This window comes from Macaca mulatta, chromosome 12 (assembly GCF_049350105.2).
Source record: "Macaca mulatta isolate MMU2019108-1 chromosome 12, T2T-MMU8v2.0, whole genome shotgun sequence".
Lineage (NCBI taxonomy): Eukaryota > Metazoa > Chordata > Mammalia > Primates > Cercopithecidae > Macaca > Macaca mulatta.
The window spans coordinates 138,200,627-138,223,582 of NC_133417.1; the positions used below are offsets into that span (position 1 = coordinate 138,200,627).

Sequence of the window (22,956 nt, forward strand, 5' to 3'; positions counted from 1 at the left end):
CCTGGGTGGGCCCTTGGGTGACCGCGGCCTGCGCCTGCAGCCGGGCCCGGTCCTGTTTACGCCCCGAGGATACCCCAGGGGCAGGGGTGGAGTGCGGAGCATAGTCCCCTGCAGGCTCCACCCACCTGACCTTTGTTTAAATTAACAAATTCTTAGTTGGGGGGATGTAAACGTTCCTAGTGGCAGCGGTGCAGTTACTCGTTAATTGTTTGGCTTTAAAGGATCCTTAACTAGTCTTGAATGAGGCAGTTGTGATCACGGGAGGGTTGGGGAGGAAGCTGAGAAGCATTAAACTTTTTGCCTGGAAGGGAGGTCTCCTTCCCACTTGGTCTGACTTCCCCAGCTCTGACTCTAGAAAAGCGTGCTCGTGCTCCGGTAGACTCAAAGCCAGTCCCTAAAGCTGCCACTTAGCCCTGGTTCCTCGTTTGGGGCAGAATGGGCAGGTCTGATCGCTTCATGCCCTTACGGCCTGAGAATATTCTGAGAATATTTGAGACAACCATCTGGTCTTTTCCCAAGCCAAGCACCGCCCTTCCTTGACTCACGCTCATGGACCCAGGTACCTCCATGCAGCCATCTCCTGCCCTTGGTGTGTTCCTGTTCACTGGCCATCTCCATCCGGCCATGACACATCTTAGGCTGTCCTGGCTGCTATAACAAAATACCATAGACTGGGTGTGATATGGTTGGCTGTGTCCCCACCCAAATCGCATCTTGAATCTAGCTCCTATAATTCCCACGTGTTGTGAGAGGGACCCGGTGGGAGGTAACTGAATCATGGGGGTGGTTTCCCCATACTGTTCTCCTGGTAGTGAATAAGTCTCACGAGATCTGACGGTTTTATAAAGGGAAACCCCTTTTGCTTAGTTCTCATTCTCTCTCTTGCCTGCTGCCATGTAAGACCTGCCTTTCGCCTTCTGCCGTGATTGTGAGGCCAAGTGGAATTGTGAGTCCATTAAATCTCTTTTTCTTTATAAATCACCCAGTCCCAGGTATGTCTTTATCAGCAGCGTGAGAGCAGACTAATACAGGGTGTCAACAGAACCCAGTGTAAACAACAGACACATTTCTCTTAGTTCCAGAGGCTGGAAGGCTGAGCTCAGAGTGACACTATGGTCTCATGCTGGTAAGGCCCTCCTCTGTGTCACTGACTGCCGACTTCTCATGGTGCCAACTTCTCATGGTGCCAACTTCTCATGGTAGCCCCATATGATGCAAAGAGAGGGCGAGAGCACTCTGGGCTCTCTCTCTCTCTCTCTCTTTTTTGAAATGGAGTCTCACTCTGTTCCCCAGGCCGGAGTGCAGTGGCTTGATCTGGGCTCACTCCACCTCGCGGGTTCAAGTGATTCTCCTGCCTCAGGCTCCCCAGTCGCTGGGACTACAGGCGCCCGCCACCATGCCTGGCTAATTTTTGTATTTTTAGTAGAGATGGGGTTTCACCATGTTATAGAGACGGGGTTTCACCATATCGGCCAGGGTGGTCTTAATCTCCAGACCTTGTGATCCACCCGCCTCGGCCTCCCAAAGTGCTGGGATTACAGGCATGAGCCACCGCGCCTGGCCTCTCTGGGGTCTCTTTTATAGGGTACTAATCCCATTCATGAGGGATCCACCCTTATGGCCTGGTCACCTCTCAAAGGCCCCACCACCTAATACCCATCACCCTGGGAGTTAGGATTTCAACATGTGAATGTTGGGGGAAGGAGGGAAACAGACAGTCAGTCCATAATATTCCACCCCTGGTCCCCCAAAAGTCATGTGCTTCTTGCATGTAAAATACATTCATTCCATCTTAACAACCCAAAAGTTTTAACTTGTTCCAGCATCAACTCTAAAGTCTGAAGTCCAAAGTCTCATCCAAATATCATCTCAATCAAATGTGGGTGACACCCAAGGTGTGATTTATCTGGAGGCAAAAATTCCTTTCCAGCTGTGAACGTGTGAAACTAGACAAATTCTATGTTTCCAAAATGCAATGGTGAGACAGGCAGAGGATAAAAAATCCCATTCCAAAAGGAAGAAATAGAAAAAGAGAGAAAGAGAGAGAGGGAGGAAGGAAGAGAACAGGAAAGAGGTGACAGGTCCCAAGTAAGTTGAAAGCCTAGCAAGGCAAATTCCATGAGGAAGACTCTCCAAAGCTGGAGAATAATGCTGTCTGCCTTGATGCTCTGCCTTCAGTGCTCACTGGTGTGGCACTGTCACCCCCACAGCTGGGCAGGGCACTGTCTACTCTGTGCCTGTCCATTATTTGGTGGCTCATACTATGCTTCTCTGTCAGAGGTGTGAAGCTATCGTGTTTTGTGGAAAGTAGACATTGGATATTTAGTTGAGTGGATTTCTGGGCAAAGTGTCGAAGGAGTGGCTTGGTTCTTCCTGACAAACATAGTAAAATTTGAGAAGAGAGAAATAATTTGAAGACGCAACTGTTAGGCAAAAAGTAAGCAGAACTCAAAGATTTGAAAGAATTCTCAGCCTTTCTATATTACAAACTATGAGAAAACATTCAGAAGAAAACACCAAGCGTGTGATGGACAGACCATTTGATAAGGAGATGAGTGTGGGTGTGAATCACAGACTTAACCGTCCCAACAAAAGCCAAGAATAGAGGTGAGATTCTACCAGCAGAAACAGTGCCAGCTGGGCCTGAGGAAACTGAGAAAGTGGGACAAAATGAAGGAAGGAAGATTGTTGGACTTCTTAGACCCTACAGGACTGGACATAGAACCATTTGGCTGAAAACACATGCGATTCTTCCAGACAAGGGGAGAATGACTCAAAAGGCTATTCAGAAATCATTTGGCTGCCACTCCTTCAACACTTTGCCCAGAAATCCGCTCAGCTAAACATCCAATTTCTACCTTCCACAAAGCACAATTCAGCCTGGTTCTTTGCCACTTTATAACAAGGATGGCCTTTTCTCCAGTGTCCAATGACATGCTCCTCATTGTTTTCCGAGGCTTCATTAGAATGGTAACTGGTATGGTAAACTCCATACTTCTACCAACCAACATTCTGTTCACGATGAATTAGTATTGGCTAAGAAGATACAAATGTTCTTGACAGCTCACCTCTATTCTTTATGGGTTCTCTCCTGAATCACCTTTCTTTTTTCTTTTCTTTTTTTCTTTTTGGAGACAGAGTCTCGCTCTATTGCCCAGGTTGGAGTGCAGTGGCACGATCTTGGTTCACTGCAACCTCCACCTCCTGGGTTCAAGTGATTCTCCTGCCGCAGCCTCCCGAGTAGCTGGGATTGGAGGTGCGCACCATCATGCCTGGCTAAACTTTTTGTATTTTTAGTAGAAACAGGGTTTCACCATGTTGGCCAGGCTGGTCTCGAACTCCCGACCTCGTGATCCACCTGCCTTGGCCTCCCAAAGTGCTGGGATTACAGGCATGAGTCATCAGGCCTGGCCCAGAATCACCTTTCAAATTCCATCCATGGCAATCTAGGCTTTTTTCCTAGCACGTGCCTCAAAACTCTCCTAGCCTCTACCCATTACCACTACCACATTTTAAGCAGCACCTTCACTTCTTAGTATCAATTTATGTCTTAGTTCAGGCAAAGTGCTGTAGTCTGGGGGCCTATAAAGAACATAAATTTATTTCTCCCAGTCTGGAGGCCGGAAGTCTGAGATCATGGTGCCAGCATGGGCTGGTTCTGTGAAGGGCTCACTTCCTGGCTGCGGACAGCTGACTTCTTGTATCCTCATGTGTTAGAAAGAGGGCTTGGGAGCTCTCTGAGGTCTCTTTTAAAGGGCACTAAGGGCCGAGTACGGTGGCTCACACCTGTAATCCCAGCACTTTGGAAGACTGAGGTGGGTGGATCACCTGAGGTCAGGAGTTCGAGACCAGCCTGGCCAACAAGGTGAAACCTTGTCTCTACTAAAAATGCAAAAAAAAAAAAATTAGCTGAGCATGGTGGCAGGTGCCTGTAATCCCGCTACTCAGGGGGCTGAGGCAAGAGAATCGCTTGAACCCAGGAGGCGGATGTTGCAGTAAGGTGAAGTCGTGCCATTGCACTCCAGCCTGGGGAACAAGAGTGAAACTCCATCTCATAAATAAGTAAGTAAGTAAATAAATAAATAAATGGCACTAAACCCATTCATGAGGACTCTGCCTTCTAAACCAACTTCTCAAAGTCCCTACCTTCCAATATCATCACCTCATGGGGTAGGATTTCAACAAAGGAATTTTGCAGGAGAGATAAATATTCAGTCCACAGTAGCCCCTAAACAACTAAAACTCAGTATACCTGACAGTGCACCCACCGTCTCCCCCAGTTCCCCTCCCCTGTGGCAAACCAGGAGCCACGTAGAACTTGGGCGGTGGCCTCCGCTTCTGTACTTCCTGTCACCCGGTGTGCCAATGGCTCACCAAGCTCCCTGGATCCCACAAGTGGTCTCTTTCCCTGGTATCTGGACTATTGCAAATCCCTCTTCTCCCCAGGCCATCCTTCTCTCTGTCCCTTTCGGGCAATATGGGTCTGATTTTGTCCCTCCCTTGTTCAAACATCTTGGTTGGAATTCCATGCCACCAAGGGTGACGCCCGGCCCCTTGTGCTCTGACAGGTCCCTCATCGACTGTCCCATGCCTTTGTGATCTTGGTGGGGATTACTGGCCTCCCTAGCTCTCTGAGGCTTTGGCCTCTCCACACTTTTCCAGGTTCTGGCTTTTCCAAGTGCTGTTCCCTCCCCTAGGATTGTGCTCTCCTATTGACACCCTCGCCCTTCCAGGTCTAGGCACATTGGGTGTCCCCACCAGGCCCCTTCTGCTCTCTGACCTGCAGTTGCTGCCTGGCACTGGGATGTTCTGTCACAAGGGCATCCTTCCAGGAAGCCATGGGCTCCTCAGGATGGGCACCCTGCTGCCTCACTCATCTTTCATCAGGGGCCAGAGAAAAACACTTTATGAGGCCAGGCACAGTGGCTCATGCCTGTAATCCCAGCACTTTGGGAGGCCGAGGCAGGCGGATCACAAGGTCAGGAGATTGAGACCATTCTGGCCAACATGGTGAAACCCTGTCTCTAGTAAAAATACAAAAATTAGCTGGGCGTGGTGGCACGCACCTGTAGTCACAGCTACTTGGGGGGCTGAGGCAAGAGAATCGCTTGAATCCAGGAGGCAGGGGTTGCAGTGAGCCGAGATTGCACCACTGCACTCCAGCTTGGGTGACAAAGTGAGACTCCATCTCAAAAAAAAAAAAAAAAAAAGAAAGAAAAAGAAAAGGAAAGAAAAAGAAAAACACTCTATGGGCAAACATAGGACCGCCTGGTTTGTGTGGCTTCACCGTCCCTGAATTTGGTGTAGCACTAAATGGGAGCTATTCCTTTTATGCTCTGGTGCACCAAAGAGGAAGGTTCTTTTTTTTTTTTAAAAAAAGAAAATATTAAAGTGAAATTACGTATATTAAGATGAGCATAAAGTCTTCCAGTAAAAAATAAGCTAAAAATATCTATGTAATTATAAAATCAGTTTAGAAAGTCACTGAGTTCTAAGGCATGTAACCTTCAGCTAAATTCCACATGTTCCATTTTCCACTGCGTTTAGTGCTTATTAGGCAGGCTGTTATTAAAACCTCCTTTTAACTGACATTTTGTTCTGAATCATTCACAAAATAAAGTACTGATAAATATTTCAAATATTTATACCTGACTGGCACGTAGTAGGTGCTATATAAATATCTGAGAATGGGCCGGATGCAGTGGCTCACACCTGTAATCCCAGCACCTGGGGAAGCCAAGGTGGGTGGGTCGCTTGAGCCCAGGAGTTCAAGACTAGCCTGGGCAACATGGCGAAACCTCGTCTCTAAAAAAGAAAAAACGACAAAATTAGCCAAGCATGGTAGCGTGCGCCTATAGTTCCAGCTACTCAAGAGGCTAAGGAGAGAGGATCACTTGAGCCCAGGAGGCGAAGTTTGAAGTATGCCAAGATCGCACTACTGCACTGCAGCCTGGGCAACAGGGTGAGACTCTGTCTCAAAAAGAAAAAAAATAATTGGTGAATGAAGTAATGTTATATTTTTTAAAATAAGTATTTAGTTATTTTAGGTGTTTTATCTAAAGATTTTTTTTTTCCTTTGGGTTATAAAAGTTAAATATTGGAAGCAAAGTGCTTTCTTATTTACATAGTAACTTCAGCCTTCGGGAGTTCTTGGTTATTGTTATACAGTTTTTCTTGATTCTGAGGGAGAATCTCTGGAATTGGAAGGAAGTGGATGGAAGCTGAGATTATCTGGTTCAATACTTTTATTTTACCAAAGGAACAAGACCAAAGAGTTAAATTAGAAACTCAAGACCTGCCAGGCTTGGTGGCTCATGCCTGTAATCCCAGCATTTTGGGAGGCTGAGGCGGGCAGATCACTTGAGGTCAGGAGTTCAAGATCAGCCTGGCCAACATGGTGAAACCCTGTCTCTACTAAAAATACAAAAATTAGGCAGGTGTGGTGGCACATGCTTGTAATTCCAGCTACTCGGGAGGCTGAGGCAGGAGAATTGCTCGAGCCCAGGAGGTGGAGGTTACAGTGAGCCAAGATCGCACCACCACACTCCAGCCTGGTTGACAGAGTGAGACTCCATTTCAAAAAAAAAAAAGAAACTGAAGACCACATAGCTGGCTAATGGCAGATCTGGAAATATAGGATAGTGAGTCAACACTATATTGTATAAAATAAGGAACTGCACATTGCTATTCACTTATTCTATTTTCAGGGTCACATGGTATGTCACCAGACTATCGAATGTTTAAAAACATTTGTATTGTTATATTTAGTAGGAAAATGCATTGAATTTTCTTTTTTTCTTTTTGGTAGTGAGAAGACATTTCTCAAATATATATAGGAAATGTGGTAGCTTTTAATTAACTGTGTCTTTTAAATCCATAAACACAGTAGTTTATTTTTATCACTCTCAGAACACATTTTCTACTTGCTTTGAAAATCAACAAATTTAATTCACAGAGGCAGAACCAGCAGTCGACCCACAGAAGGCTACAGCATCAAGAGTTAAATGGACCCCCAAATCTAGGGGGAAGGTGAGGAAAAGGATAGGATAGATGCCCAGGAAGGGACCGCCTCTGTCGCTGCGGCACTGAGGTACCCAGAAACCCACACTCTGTGGATGAAAAGATTTCGCCACAAGGAGACTTTCCAAAATAAACTGTTCTGTTGGGTGGCTAGAAGTACTTTACCGGTGAGGTGGAGGTGGAGATTTTCCCTTACTTTTCATCAAGAAGATAATTTATCAATGTGGGATCGTATCATGTTATGGAAATAAGTTAAAAACAAAATCAGTCTATCCCTGTGCGATAAAGAATTAACTTTACCCAAAGAGAGGTCTGGCTTTTGCCCTGGGCTCTTGGGAGGTGCTCTCTAAGCTGTTGGAATGTGGTGTCTGAAAAGAGGGTCTTTCCTTACCCAGGAGCCTTGGGCCACACTGGATAGGGTGGGGTCTCTGGGTCATGTGATATCAGCTTTGCCTCCAGAACGGCTGGAGACTGAGGTCAGCCACCTGGGCAGCCAACCAGATCTTTGTGACCAAGCCCCAGTAAGAACTCTGGACACCAATGCGCAGGTGGGTGTCTCTGGGTGATGATGTGCCATGCATGTCGTCACACATCGCTGAGGGGAAGGTTAGCGCTGTCTGTGACTCCCCAGGGAGAAGACCACTAGAAGCTTTGTGAGTAGAACTTTTCTGGATTCTCCCCATGCATCTCTTCCCTTGGCTGATTTAACTCTGTATCCTTTCACCGCAATAAACTGTAATGGTGAGTATAACAGCTTTCAGTAAGTTCTGTGAGTCCTTCTAGCAATTTATTGAAACTGAGGGTGAATTTGGGCACCCCCAAACTCTGCCATTCATGTCAAAAGTGAGAGTGGTCTTGTAGACTGTCCTCTAACTTTGCAGGTCTCTAATCTGATTTATTTAATTAATTTATTTATTTTTGAGACAGAGTTTCACTCTTGTAGCCCAGGCTGGAATGCAATGGTGCAATCTCAGCTCACGGCCACCTCTGCCTCCCAAGTTCAAGCAATTCTCCTGCCTCAGCCTCCTGAGTAGCTGGGATTACAGGTGCGCACCACCATGCCTGGCTAACTTTTATATTTTTAGTAGAGATGGGGTTTCACCAATTGGTCAGGCTGGTCTTGAACTCCTGACCTCAAGTGATCCACCTGCCTCGGCCTCCCAAAGTGCTGGGATTACAGGTGTGAGCCACTGCACTCAGCCTGTAATCTGATTTAGAACACAGTGGCCACTTTCCTCTAATAGCCTTCCTTTCCTCTGGTCTCTTTGTCCCTCCCTCCGTCTGTCCTAAGTGCAGCTGCTCTGTTAATTTTCCTCACACATGTCTGACCCCACACATCTGTTATCTTCAGTACCTTGTAGGTAATTCATTGCTCAACAGAGTTAATGGACGATCCAGGCTGGGACTGCCCAGATGAAAGCTGAGTCACTCCTGACAGCTCCCAGGCCCTGCCCTGTCCTCTGTTAGTACTGCTGCATTCTCACCTGCCTGCACGGTTTCTCCTCCCAGTGAACCTGAGCTTTTTGGGGGCAACTATGAAGAGGCCGTTGATCTCTGCTTCCTCAGCACCAGCACTTCTAGGAGGCATTGGGAAGGGGCTGACTCATGAAGGGGAAGCTGAGTCAATACGGGGAAGCCAGTGGACTCGGTGGTGCCATGCCCTTGGTGTGAGTCTTTCTTCTCTGCAGTTACTGACTGAAGCATCAGCATTTGCTTGGTATCCCATCTTGTGTGTCTTGGGTCAGTGATGATTCTTCAACCGATCTCTTTAGGAACTAGCAGGTAATGGCTTCTGAGATTGGTGCCTAAAGCTTGGAGGAGGTAGCTAGTTATGATCTGTCTTTGTGAGTCCAAAAAAACCATCAAAACTGGATTCAGTGTTTTAGTGAAGTGAGAAATGTTTTTTGTTCTTTTGGGATGTGTTGCTCTGGTGGACGGTCATGCTTTTGGTTAACTAGGGAAAAGGCCAGAGAGATCAGGAGACACCTACAAACCCTCGTCTGCTTTAAGGAGAGATGGTAGCACTGGACGAGTTTCGATGATCATGGGAAGCAGATCCATCATCTCAGGGCTTAATTGCTGAAGACTGGAGATTGCTATGCTGAATACATTTTCTGAATCAAAAATAGATGATGGCCAAGAATTTTGCTCTGTTTCTGGGCATTAGAGGCAGCCTGGAGGATGTTGCTTGGCTAGTGAAACATTGGAATTTCCTAAGCATTTTGATGGTTCGTGTGTCCTTAAAAGACTTGGACAAATTGCAGCCATACCACCAATTATGAGATGCAGACTATAGAAATAGCCTTCATGGAAACGAATTACCTAAAACAGGCTGCCCCAGATAACTCGTGGATAAGATGCTGGGATGCTTATGTGTTTATCTGAAACTGAAAACGAGGGACGTCCTGAGATATTGGTTTCTCTGGAATATTCCTAACCAAGGATCCTGGGATACATAGGGTCTGGGGGTTTGGCTGTGGGCTTTCGACCAATAGAAGCATCCTGAAGCAAGGAGCACCTAAGGGGTAAATACTATAGGCCAGGTGTGGTGGCTCATGCCTGTAATCCCAGCACCTTGGGAGGCCAAGATGAAGGATCACTTGGAAGGATCCTTGAGCCCACGAGTTTGAGACCAACCCGGGCAACATAGTGAGACCCTGTCTTAAAAAAAAAAAAAAAGGAAATAAATAGTGTAATTTATTGGATATGCTGAGGGTGAAATTTGAAGTGAATGAGATCAGGAGTTGCCTAGGTACACATAATTTGGATGTCTGGTTGTGGCACAGGGCTCTTATATTCTTAATTACAACTCAAACTAGGCCAGGTATGGTGGCTCACGCCTGTAATCCCAGCACTTTGGGAGGCCAAGGCAGGTGGATCATGAGGTCAGTTCGAGACCAGCCTGGCCAACATGGTGAAACTCCGGCTCTACTAAAAATACAAAAATTAGCTGGGTGTGGTGGCAGGCACCTGTAATCTCAGCTACTTGGGAGGCCAATGCAGGAGAATCCCTTGAGCCCGGGAGGCAGAGGTTGCAGTGAGCTGAGATTGTGCCACTGTACTCCAGCCTGGGTGACAGAGCAAGACTCAGTCTCAAAGGAAAAAAAAAAGAAAAGAAAAGAACTCAAACTGTAAAGGAATGAATAGTCCCACTTCCACTTCCTTGCACTCAGAGTTATTCATCTTAAATCACCTCATAAACTATATAGTTATATATAATGTAGTGAGATCAATTTGTAAGTTAACTAAACAAATAGAAAGTGATATTATTATTATTATTTAAGTAGCCTACATTTAGTGCTAAAATGCATTCACTATGGTAACAGAGAATGCATTGCCTTAACCATTAACCAAATGGAGCGAAACTTTATGAAACAAGAAAGAAAAATATTCACTCATAAACAAAGTAGACTTAAAGAAGTAGCATGTATTTAATAATTAGAAATTGTTCCTTGAAAATTACAAATGACTGGATTTTGGAAAAGTATCTTCCATAATGAAAAGCTAGTAGGTAATATGAAAACTTTACATTTCCTATTGAAACAGAAACAACTACCTTGCCCTTAACGTCCTGTAGAATGTTCTTTGTTGAGTTACCAGGACTAATTGTTCAAGAATTTGGTGTCTCGGCTGGGCACGGTGGCTCATGCCTGTAATCCCACCACTTTGTGAGAACGAGGCAGGCAGATCACCTGAGGTCAGGAGTTCAAGACCAGCCTGGGCAACATGGTGAAATCCCGTTTCTATTAAAAATACATAATTAGCTGGGTGTGGTGGTGGGTGCCTGCACTCCCAGTTACTCAGGAGGCTGAGGTAGGATAATCACTTGAACCTGGGAGGCGGAGGTTGCAGTAGGCCGAGATCATGCCACTGTAATCCAGCCTGAGCAACAGAGTGAGACTCCATCTCAAAAAAAAAAAAAAAAAAACCAAAACCAAAGAATTGAGGTCTCATTAGAAGACGAGTGTTTCGGGTAGGGATGGGTCCCTCTAGGAGAGATGTTTGAGATACAGGTGTGACGTGCCACTGAAATGCTTGTTTCTGGGTCCTTGACTTTGTAATGTTGACAGAATTCCTTTCTTCCCAAGAATTCATAGCTTTTCACTATGATAAATATTTCTCTTTCAGAGTATCTCATAAGGAAACTGGTGATGGCACCGTACAAATTAGCACACAATAAATGAATATCACCATAAAGAAAAACACTGTATTTCAAAAGCATATCAGAAACACAGCAATCAAAGAGTTTTGAAAATGAACAGCCAGTGGTTGCCAAGGTGTGGAGGTTGCCAAGGTGTGGAGGTCGCCAAGGCATGGAGGTCACCACAGTGTGGAAGTTGTCATTTGCCCCTGGGGCAGGAGTGTGAATGGATACAACCTTTCAGAGGGCAGTCTGACAACGCATATCATAAATCTGCAAATGCTCATACTCTTTGGCAAAGAGATTCTACTTCTAGGAATATATCCTAGTGAACTATTGAGAGTCTGTGCAAAAAAAAATGAGCAGCAAGGAGTTTTTCACAGTGCTATTTATAACAGGGAAATATTTAATGTCCAATAATAGATTGACTATTTAAATGATCACATATTTCTCAAATGGAATACTACAGCATTAAACATTATTTTAGAAGAACATTTAATAATCTGGAAAGACATCCATAGTATTTTAAATAAAAAAGCAGATTGCAAAACTGGAATGGTAGTGTGCTCTTACTTTGTTTATAAATAGACTTTTATATGTGGAATTTTAAGCATGCACATATACTTTTTAAAGGACTAGAAGATTGATCACCAAAAATATTTCATAGTACTTGTTGCTGGTTGGTTGGATTCTAAGGGAATTCTCCTCCTTTTGTAACCACCCAAGGGGTTCACCTTGCTGGCTGCCTAGACAGAGTCGATTCATCAAGACAGGGGAATTGCAATAGAGAAAGTAATTCAGGGAGAGCTGGCTGTGCGGGAGACCGGAGTTTTATTGCTACTCAAATCAGTCTCCTGGAGCATTCAGGGAGCAGAGTTTTTAAGGATAATTTGGTGGGTGGGCGAAAGCCAATGAGCCAAGAGTGCTGATTGGTCAGAGATGAAATCATAGGAAGTCGGAGCTGTCTTCTTGCGCTCAGTCATTTCCTGGGTGGGGGGGCCACAGGATCAGATGAGCCAGTTTATTGATCTGGGTGGGAGCAGCTGATCCATCAAGTGCAGGGTCTGCAAATATCTCAAGCACTGATCTTAGGAGCAGTTTAGGGAGGGTCAGAATCTTGTAACCTCCAGTTGCATGATTTCTGAACCATAATTTCTAATCTGTGGCTAATGTTAGTCCTACAAAGGCAGTCTAGTCCCCAGGCAAGAAGGAGGTCTGCTTTGGGAAAGGGCTGTTACCATCTTTGTTTAAGCTATAAACTATAAAATAAGTTTCTCCCAAAGTTAGTTCAGCCTACGCCCAGGAATGAACAAGGACAGCTTGGAGGTTAGAAGCAAGATGGAGTCAGTTAAGTTAGCTCTCTTTCACTGTCTCAGTCATCATTTTGCAAAGGCGGTTTCACTTTTACTCATACGTGTTTTTTTTACCATAAATGTGTCACTTATGTAATAAGAGGGGAGGAAGTTACTTTAAGAAACAACATCAATCCCTTAATGCGCATAAATTTAGAGCATGGGTTCAAAGCGTTCACATAGCCATAGGGAGCCTGGTCCACTTGAAAATGATGGGCTGCTATGTAGTCTCCAGATTTATTTGGGGGAAAAACACCGCAATTCACTACATAAATCTACCTCCGTAAGAGCTCTTCATATTGCAAAGAATCACGAATTCAAATTTTACAGTAAATTACTTCTTGGCATCGTCAAAATTAAAGCACTTACCTGATATTCTAATCTGCCTGGTTATAAAAATAGTCCGTTTTCCAGAAATTCCCCTTTTCCTTCCAGAAATCCACATATATAAGTCCTAACCAGAATGCTTCTTCCTTTTAAACAGAAGCCATAGTCCCATCAGATGAGTCATCAAAGAAATCACCACCTCCACTCAAAGGCAGGTTTCCCTAACACCACAAGCCCTTCCCTGCCCTCCTGCATGGCTACATCCCACCTTTACTGGCTCAATGCCACCTCCTCCAGGAAGTCCCCCATCCCATCCTGTGGCTGGCTGTGTTTGTTCACTCTTAGGTCTCCTGGAGCACTTCATCTGGGCTATCAGAAACCCTGGTCACTTTATTGGGAAGTTAACTCTGTCCTATTAGACTGGGCAAGGAGACAGGACCTGGCCTGAGTGAGCCTGCCCCACTTGTCGCTGTGAGGGGCAGAGCACCTAGTATGCTTTTGAGGCTTTCTACGTACTTGCTGAATCAGCAGATCTGGGGGAAGCTTGAAAGCACGTCGACATTCTTTAGGGATTGTCAGACTTCTCTCGATAAATAATCACAGGGACATCTTCCAGACCCTTTTCCTTTCACTTATTAATGTAAATCTTCTCTCCTTCCTACTCCCTTAAAGGATGGGTGTACCACCGGGTACGGTGGCTCACGCCTGTAATCCCAGCACTTTGGGAGGCCGAGGCAGGTGTATCACGAGGTCAGGAGTTCGAGACCAGCCTGGCTAACATGGCGAAACCCCGTCTCTACTGAAAACACAAAAATTAGCTGGGGGTGGAGGCACGCGCCTGTAATCCCAGCTACTTGGGAGACTGAGGTAGGAGAATCGCTTGAACCTAGGAGGTGGAGGTTGCAGTGAGCCACGATCGCACCACTGCACTCCAGCCTGGTGACAGGGTGAGACTCCATTTCAAGAAGAAAAAAAAAAAAAAAGGAAAAGTGATGAGTGTGCCTTGAGCTCAAGTAGTACCATTATTTTCCAGGGGGGATATCAGTTTACCCGCAGAGAAGTGAAATTTCTTTTTTTCTTTTTTTTCACTTACTATTCATCTCTCCCCCGAACTGACCAGTTGCAGCTGCTTTTTCTAATTTTAAAGCCATGTCTCATTTTTTCCATGCAGTGAAGATTGCATGTTAAATTGCTACTGTTTCTAAAATGTTGCTGAGCCCTTGGAGTAGCTTTTATTTGTCACAGAGTCAGCGAGCTGTTTAGGCCTGCTTCTCTGTTTAGCTTTGGCTAAAAAGATAGATGGCTCTTAATAGGTCTCTTCATCCTTTCTTTTTTTGTGGGGGTCTCAGAGGAAAGTCTTGCCAGAAATACAAGTTTCTATTTGAAATTAGCATTTGTTCTTAAAAAAAAAAGAGTCTGTAACCTGTCACCAGCTGAGTTTTCTGTTAAGAAGTGATAGATTCTTACCAGGAGAAAAGGGAGCCTTCTCCACAGGCATGAGTCAGAGCAATGACAGAAGAGAACAACAAAAGGAAACTTCTTCTCGTTGAAAACTCCTGAGAATATATCCTGTCCCTTCCTTAAAGCCAGGGCCTCAGTTTCTGTACTTCCTGTGCTGTCTCTACTGATTGTATAGTTGCTTGAAAGGTGGAATGCTCTACATTTTCAAGGTTGAAATCTCTTGTGATTACCAAACTAAAACTCAGAGGAAACGGACACTGAAATACATTCCTGATTGGAGAACAAAACTATCCAACCTCATAGGGAAGGGAATTTGACACTAATAGAACTACGAGTGTAGGCCGGCGTGGTGGCTCACGGCTGTAATCCCAGTACTTCGGGAGGCCGAGGTGGGCGGATCACCTGAGGTCAGGAGTTCGAGACCAGCCTGGCCAACATCATGAAACCCCATTTCTACTAAAAGTACAAAAATTAGCCAGGTGTGGTAGTCACACGCCTGTAATCCCACCTATTCGGGAGGCTGAAGCAGGAGAATTGCTTGAACCCAGGAGGCAGAGGCTGCAATGGGCTGAGACTGCACCACTGCCCCCCAGCCTGGGTGACAGAACAAAACTCCGTCTGGGAAAAAAATAAAAAAAAGAAAAGAAGAAAAAAAGAACTATAAGTGCATTTACCCTTCCACCCAGTGACGCCACGTCTCATAATTGCCCTGCAGACACACACTCTGAAATAAGAAAAAGATACAGACAGAGTTATTCATTGTGGCATTATTTTTGAAAGTAACATATTAGAAACAACCTAAATACCCGTCCTAAGGAGACTGGTTGAATAAACCATGGTATAGTCACCCAAGGGAGTGCTATGGCGTTGCAGACATAAGAATGAAGAAGGTGTGTTGGGACTGAAAGGAAGTGATTTCCCACCGTCGGTGAGAGAAGCCAAGGATACAGTATCTGTGTTGTGTGCTACTTTTGTGAGCTAATGATGGAAAGGGAAGTGAAACAATTATATACACACTTCTTTTTTTTCCAAAAAGAAATAAGGAAAGAAAAAAAGGGAAATTAATAAAAATGGTTACTTCCAGAGTTGGGGCTAGGGGTAAGACTTTTCTGAGTATATACATATATATATATACCTCTCTTTTTGGAGATGGAGTCCTGCTCTGTCACCCAGGCTGGAGTGCTGCGGCATAATCTCGGCTCACTGCAACCACCACCTCTCTGGTTCAAAGTGATTCTCCTGCTTCAGCCTCCCAAGTAACTGGGATTACAGGTGCCTACTACCACACCCGCCTAATTTTTTATTTTTAGTAGAGACAGCATTTCACCATGTTGGCCAGGCTGGTCCCGAACTCCTGACCTCAGGTGATCTATCCATCTTGGCCTCTTAAATTGCTGGGATTACAGGCATGAGCCACCACGCCCGGCCTATAGTTTTGACTTATAAGCCACGCACATGTTTTATATGCTTCAAATAAAAGAAATCTAAAAGTATGAAAAAAACTCTAGAATTGAAAATAAACCAAAACAAATGAACCCAAGTGATTATGTCATTGATAACATAACCCCACAGGAAAAAAATACTTAGTTCCAGTAATTTTTCAACATAGTACTCTATTTTTCTACCCTGACTGAGGTCTATTCTAGGACTAAAAAAAAAAAGAGATAAATTTTACACTTTGTTTAGCTGGTGGTGTGGGTTGTGTTCCCTAAAAATATATGCTCAAGTCCTAACCCCAGTACCCATGCTTGTGACTTGATTTGGAAATAGGATCCTTGTTGAAGTGGATTAGAGTGGGTCGTAATCCAATGGCTGATGTCTTTATAAGAGGAGGGAAATTTGGATGCACAGACAGACACAGAGAAAGGAGAATGCTATGTGAAGACATTGGCAGAGCTTGGGGTGAGGCATCTGCCAGCCAAGGAGTGCCAAGGGTGCCAGCCGCCACCAGAAGCCAGAGAGAGGCGGGGAGCAGCTTCTCCCCACAGCTCTGAGAGGGAGTGTGGCCCTGATGATGTCTTACTTTGGCACTTCTCGTCTCCAGAACTGCAAGAGGGCAAATTTGTGTTGTTTAAAAGCCACCCAGTTTGCAGTGCTTTGTTCCAGAAGCCCTGGCGACCAAGACAATAGATTTACTGCTGATTATGGCACAGGTGGAGTCATTCTGAAATTGTTCTGTGTGCATTTGTAGAATAGAACAATGTCTCACAACATACTGATTGTTGAGGACCTGGTTCTCACTGTTAGAAAAGCAACATGTGCGAAAAAGATACTTGCACACCCATGTTTATAGCAGCACAATTCACAATTGCAAAAAACTCAAATGCCCATCAATCAACTAGTGGATAAACTGTGAAAATATATATATATATATATGCAATATATATGTATATATATGCAATGTATATGCTATATATGCAATATATACACTATATATGCTATATATGTTATATATGCAATATATATGCTATATATATGCAATATATATACACAATGGAATACTACCCAGCCACAAAAAGGAATGAATTAATGGCATTTGCAGCAACCTAGATAAGACTGGAGACTATTATTCTAAGTGAAGTAACTCAGGAATGGAAAACCATATGTTCTCACTCATAAATGGGAGCTAAGCTATGAGGATGCAAAGACATAAGAATGACACAGTGGGCTTTGGGGACTTGGGGGGAAGGTTGGGAAGGGGGTGAGGGATAAAAGACTACAAATTGGGTGCAGTGTATACTGCTCGGGTGATAGGTGTACCAAAATCTCACAAATCACCACTAAAGAACTTACTCATGTAACCAAACACTACCTGTTTCCCAATAACCTACAAAAGTAAAAAAATTTCAAAAAAAGAAAAGTGAGATACAGAATCAGGGAGTAACCATCACTGTGTATAGGATTGGAATTAGGATATGCATGTGAATTCACACACACACATATATGGGTACAATTTCCTAGCTCTGATTGCTGAATAGTCCTAGAAGCAGTGACCTACCAGTAGTAATGAACACATCTAGTTCCCAGATCTTGGTTTCTAAACACCATTCTCCACTAAATGGAGCTAGGGCTCCTTGGAAAAATGGCTGATTGCATGTCCGAGATACAGAAAGCATATGAAAGCATGCTGTGTCTGAAAGCAAGGAAGTGTTCAAAGACAGCTAGGGAGATATCAAGGGACACTGTGGCCAGCTGGGAGGGGCTCCTATGTGACAGTTTGAGCCTCAGAAGGAATATGACAATCATGGATTAAAACACATTGAATTAAAAATATAATGACCGTGAGTCCACAGTCATACTCAAAAACAAAAGAAAACAAACCACAAAACAAAGGAAGGGTCTTCTTCACAGAAGAAAATCAATTAATGTAAGTATGAGGAGTGCTAGAACATTCTCATTTTGCAACAATGTAATAGTTGATTCAGGAAAGATTGATAATGGATGTTAAAAGCCATTGGTTGAAAGGCTAATAGGAAAGAGTGCATTTGTGCGGTCTCAAACCATCACTCTACAGATAACTGATTAGTCACAAAAGGAAAAATTGTACGTTTACTCTGGAGCAATCTGGCAACTTCCAAATTAACCAAATGATCAAACATAGCATCAGAAATAATGGGCCAAGCTGACATGTGTGCCTTTAGATGGGATGCAGCTTGAAGTACACATCACCTGGATGCGTTCTTGCTGAAAATGTTTAACCTGAATCCAATCAAGTGCGTAGACGCAACTCCCAGTTGAAAGGAGACATAGGGCGTGATATGGGTTGGCTCTGTGTCCTCACCCAAATCTCATCTCTAATTGTATTCCCCACATGTTGAGGGAAGGACCTGCAATCTCCGCCTGTTGAGGGAGGAAGTGATCAGATTATGGGGGCGATTTCCCCCTTGCTGTTCTTATGATAATGAGTGAATTCTCACGAGATCTGAGGATTTTATAAATGGCAGTTTTTCCTGCACTCTCACACACTCTCCCTCACCCGCTGCCATGTAAGACATGTCTGCTTCACCTTCTGCCATAATTGTAAGTTTCCTGAGGCCTCCTCAGCCACGTAAAACTGTGGGTCAACTAAACCTCTTTCCTTTATAGATTACCCAGTGTCAAGTAGTATCTTTATAGCAGTGTGAGAACAGACTAACACAGGGAATAAAGGAACAAGTTAACACAGGGAATAAAGGAACAAGTTAATAAAGGAACAAGAAGCAGACAGATTCACAATGGGGCCATTCTACAAGGTGATAGGCCTGTATTTTTAAAGAGTCAGTCATGGAAAAAGAAAGATGAAGAGGCCATTATCGATTACAGGAATCTAAAGACAACATACCAACAAACGCAGTGATTGAAACTTGACTACATCTTTTAAAAAAGGTATTGACACATACTTATAGGGTACATGTGATATTTTGTTACCTATGTAGAATGTGTAATGATAAAGTCAGGGCATTTAGAGTTTGATTCAATCTTTTTAATATGGCCCAAGTGGCATGACCAAATTTTGATTCACAAATACCAGCTGTGAAAGACATTTTGAGGACAATTGGGGGCCATGGGGTCATTTGAATATAGCCTAGAGATACATTTGTGTATGTGTGTGTATCTATCCATGTACGTGTGTGTGTGTGTGTGTATATATATATATATATAATTAGTATTTTTTTTTGAGACAGAGTCTCACTCTGTCACCCAGGCTGGAGTATATTGCACAATGTTGGCTCACTGCAACCTCCGCCTTCTGGGTTCAAGTGATTCTCCTGCCTCAGACAATCCCAGAGTAACTGGGATTATAGGTGTCAGCCACCACGCTCGACCAGCCTGGATATTAAATATAGAACAATTGTTAACTTTCTTAGGTGTGATAATGGCACTGTGGTTATATAGAAGGATGTCCTTATTCTGAAAAGCTGTATGCTGGGTATTTAGGGGTGAAGAATAATGATGTCTGCAATTTAGTTTCACACAGTTTAGGGGAAATAAAGGAAGGAGAAAGAGAAAAGAGAATGCCAACATGCGAGGAGCTAATAAATTTTTGACTCTAGATTGAGGCCATATGGGAGCTTATTGTGCTATCTTTTGATTTTTCTGTATGTTTAAAATTTTTTCTTTTAAAAAAGTTGGAGGTAAGGGAAAACAAGTATTTAAAGAAGCAGCACTTCGATGGAAAGAAATGGATTAACAATCAAGTTTGGCCAGGCACGGTGGCTCACTCCCTTAATCCCAGCACTTTGGGAGGCTGGGGCGGGTGGGTCACTTGAGGTCAGGAGTTTGAGACTAGCCTGGCCAACGTGGTGAAACCCCATCTCTACTAAAAATACAAAAATTAGCCAGGCGTGGTGGTGGGCACCTGTAATCCCAGCTACTCAGGAGACTGAGGCAGGAGAATCACTTGAACCCAGGAGGAGGAGGTTGCAATGACCCAAGATCATGCCATTGCACTCTGGCCTGGGCAACAGAGCAAGACTCCGTCTGAAAACAAAACAAAACAAAAACAAAAAACAAACAACCAACCTCCCCCCCCCAAAAAAAAAACAATCAAATTTAAATGTAGTCAGATGTTTGGCATGAAATGTTGAGGTTGGTGTGTCACAGAGGCCAAGGGAAGGAAGAGACCTTTGCCAGTCACTGCCCAGCTTGGGAGCTCTGTGGAGCCAGGACCTGCCTGAACGGGAGCCCCACGAAGGCGGAGCTCTTGGTCCCTTTTGTTCACTGCTAAATCCTCAGTACGTAGAACAAAGCCTGGACCATAGTGGGCGTTCTGTAAACATTCGTCATCTGACTCAATGAACTGCAAATAGCTCAGTGATATTAATAAACATCTTTATCTGATTTCTGAGTATCTCTCAGGACTCTGGGCCAAAGATTAGGAATATTTTTTCTTCTTTTCACATATGTTATGAAATTACAAAAGATTATGCTGGTTTACACTCAACTAGTGTCTTTCTCTGCACTCTTTCTTTTTTTTTGAAATGGAGTTTCACTCTTGTTGCCCAGGCTGGAGTACAATGGCGCGATCTCGGCTCACCAAAACCCCACCTCCTGGGTTCAAGGGATTCTCCTGCCTCAGCCTCCCGAGTAGCTGGGATTACAGGCATGCACCACCACACCTGGCTAATTTTGTATTTTTAAAGTAGAGATGGGGTTTCTCCATGTTGGTCAGGCTGGTCTTGAACTCCTGACCTCAGCTGATCCACCTGCCTCAGTCTCCCAAAGTGCTGGGATTACAGGTGTGAGCCACCACGCCTGGTTCTCTGTACTCTTTCTAGTACTCAGTGTTAGAAATTTTTGGTTTGTGTTTTTAGACCAAGTCTCACTCTTGTTGTCTAGGCTGGAGTGCAATGGTGAGATCTCGGCTCACCACAACCTCCACCTCCCGGGTTCAAGCAATTCTCCTGCCTCAGCCTCCTGAGTAGCTGGGATTACAGGCACCTGCCACCATGCCCGGCTAATTTTTGTATTTTTAGCAGAGACAGGGTTTCACCATGTTGGCCAGGCTGGTCTCGAACTCCTGACCTCAGGCGATACACCAGCCTCAGCCTCCCAAAGTGCTGGGATTACAGGCATGAGCCACTGCACCCAGCCAGAAATAATTTTTAAAGTACCAGTTTGATGAATGAAAAATGTTGTCGTTTTAGTTTACATTTCTTTCTTTACTAGTGAAGTTGATTTTTTTGGTTCATCCTGTTTTATTCTTTCTTTGTGAATGATCTCTTCATGAGTTTTGCTGGTTTTAATTTCAGGAATGTTCGTGTTTCTCTAACTGATTTGTGAATACAGCATTTGGTGTTATTGGTATGAGGATATGTATATTTTTTAACACAGGCCGCTTTGTGGGAAAGGAACTTATTTCTAAAGGATATGTAGATCAAAGTATCAGTGATAGGCTGATAGGTGCTAAGTGTGGCAGTGGGGCCCGCACCCCCACATCCCGGCCTCCCTTTGCCCCTGGACTGTGTGATAGGTGCATGTGACTCTCCATCACTCTCCCTGTCCCAGGAGACCAGGAGCTGGGGCAGAGAGGAGCCTCCCAGGGCTTTTGGTCCAGCCCCTGCCTTCAGGCAGGCAAGACAGCGGTGTTCTGATTTTCCAGAAAAGACTACCAAGGGGCAAGGCCTCCTCTTGGGCCTTGGACATGCCCCATTCCAGGTGCACGTGGACTGGGTGGAAGGAAGGAGACTCCTCATTCCTGAACAGTTGCTATGACTTCAGGTCACTTCCAGGAGGTCCCGTCACCACTGCCTGTCCCTCAACCCCTACCTGAGAGTTTGATCTGAAACCCTCCAAGCCACACTTGCCTTGTCTGTCAGTTTGGTGTCTTTTTTGCTAACATATGGTTGACTTCAACACATGCTTCAGAAAAAAACATGGAAGGGGAACAGCTGATGAATGTACATTAACTGCCAACCGCTCAGTAATTTATTTATTCAATGCATAGCTATTGAGCATCCAGTATCTCCAAGCCCTGACAGATGATCAGGCCTCAGACCCAGTGGCGTCCAGCATGCGACTGGCTGTTACTGACTTGAAACAATCCGTGGGCCGTCTTAGAGGCTGACGCCTTCAGCTTTTTGCCAGGAAAGGTGTGAAGACAACCAGTGCCACTGCCCCATTTTGTGAGTGTGGCACTCACCGGAACAGCAACTCCAAGATGGGCAGACACCAGGACCGTCTGCCTTTAGCCTCTCTGGTGGCCATGTGATACCTCAATGTCCAGGGCTTTTCAGATGTGCATCGTACGGTCCCCTTTCCATATCACAGCCTCTCTCTGTAAAGCGAACCACCTATCATTTGATGTTCTGCCTTGAACTGGGATCCAGCCATTCCACTGATGCTGTGCACCCGCAGATTCTTAGCTGTCTCCCCAGTCCAAGGCACGACAACCTTCTCTCTGCAGACACGTGAATTTGCAACCTGGGAAGACCTGAGTCTTGGCATAGTAATTAAACCTGGCCAAAATAGAGCATGCTATTATTCTACACTGTGGAGTCAAGGTCTTAATTTGGAGGTTTTACAATTGCATGACTGGCAGTGTCAGTGTATAGGGGCCTCCAGCACCAATTACCCATGTGAGAGAAAGAAAGGGAATCAGAGAGGTTTCACACTTCCTTTTAGGGCTTGGCTGCACTTAGGAACCACCAGGGTTCCTCAGTGCACATCACTTGTTCTTTTCTGTCTGTGCAGTCTGAAAGCCCTCCCCATTCCCCCTGTGCAAAAGAAATCCCAATATGTTGTTTAGAAGCGAAACCAGTAATTTCTCCCATGGGTTCTTGTACTGCATGAAGAATGACATGTTCAGTGGTATTGCTACAGTCAATGTAACAGGGAATTTTGAGTGGCAGGTTTACTATTTTTTTTTTATAGCATTTCTTAACATAAGCCAGGGGCATGCTATCAAAATACGGCTCAGTGGAGACATTTCTGCCACAGTTGAAGGGTGAAGGGAAAGTACAAAATGATAAAGTCCAAGCACACAGCCCTAGGAAGGCATGGTGTGGCCTGGGGATAAAACGCAGATCATCAAAAGGATAAATGTGCTGTAAAGCCTTCAAGCCGCTTTAGCAGGGCTCTGTTGGAGACGGGGTGAGGGTCACGCCTCAGGCAGAGACCTGGAATGGACTCGCCCTGCATGGTGACTCAGGCGGATCTTCAGATGTAAAGGCCGAG

At 44.6% G+C, this 22,956-nt stretch overlaps 1 protein-coding gene across 4 annotated transcripts in view; it reads right to left on the reverse strand.

Moving 5' to 3' along the window:
- NGEF (neuronal guanine nucleotide exchange factor) overlaps positions 1-22,956 on the reverse strand; it is a 135,419-nt gene that overhangs the window by 50,633 nt on the left and 61,830 nt on the right. The window lies entirely within an intron of this gene.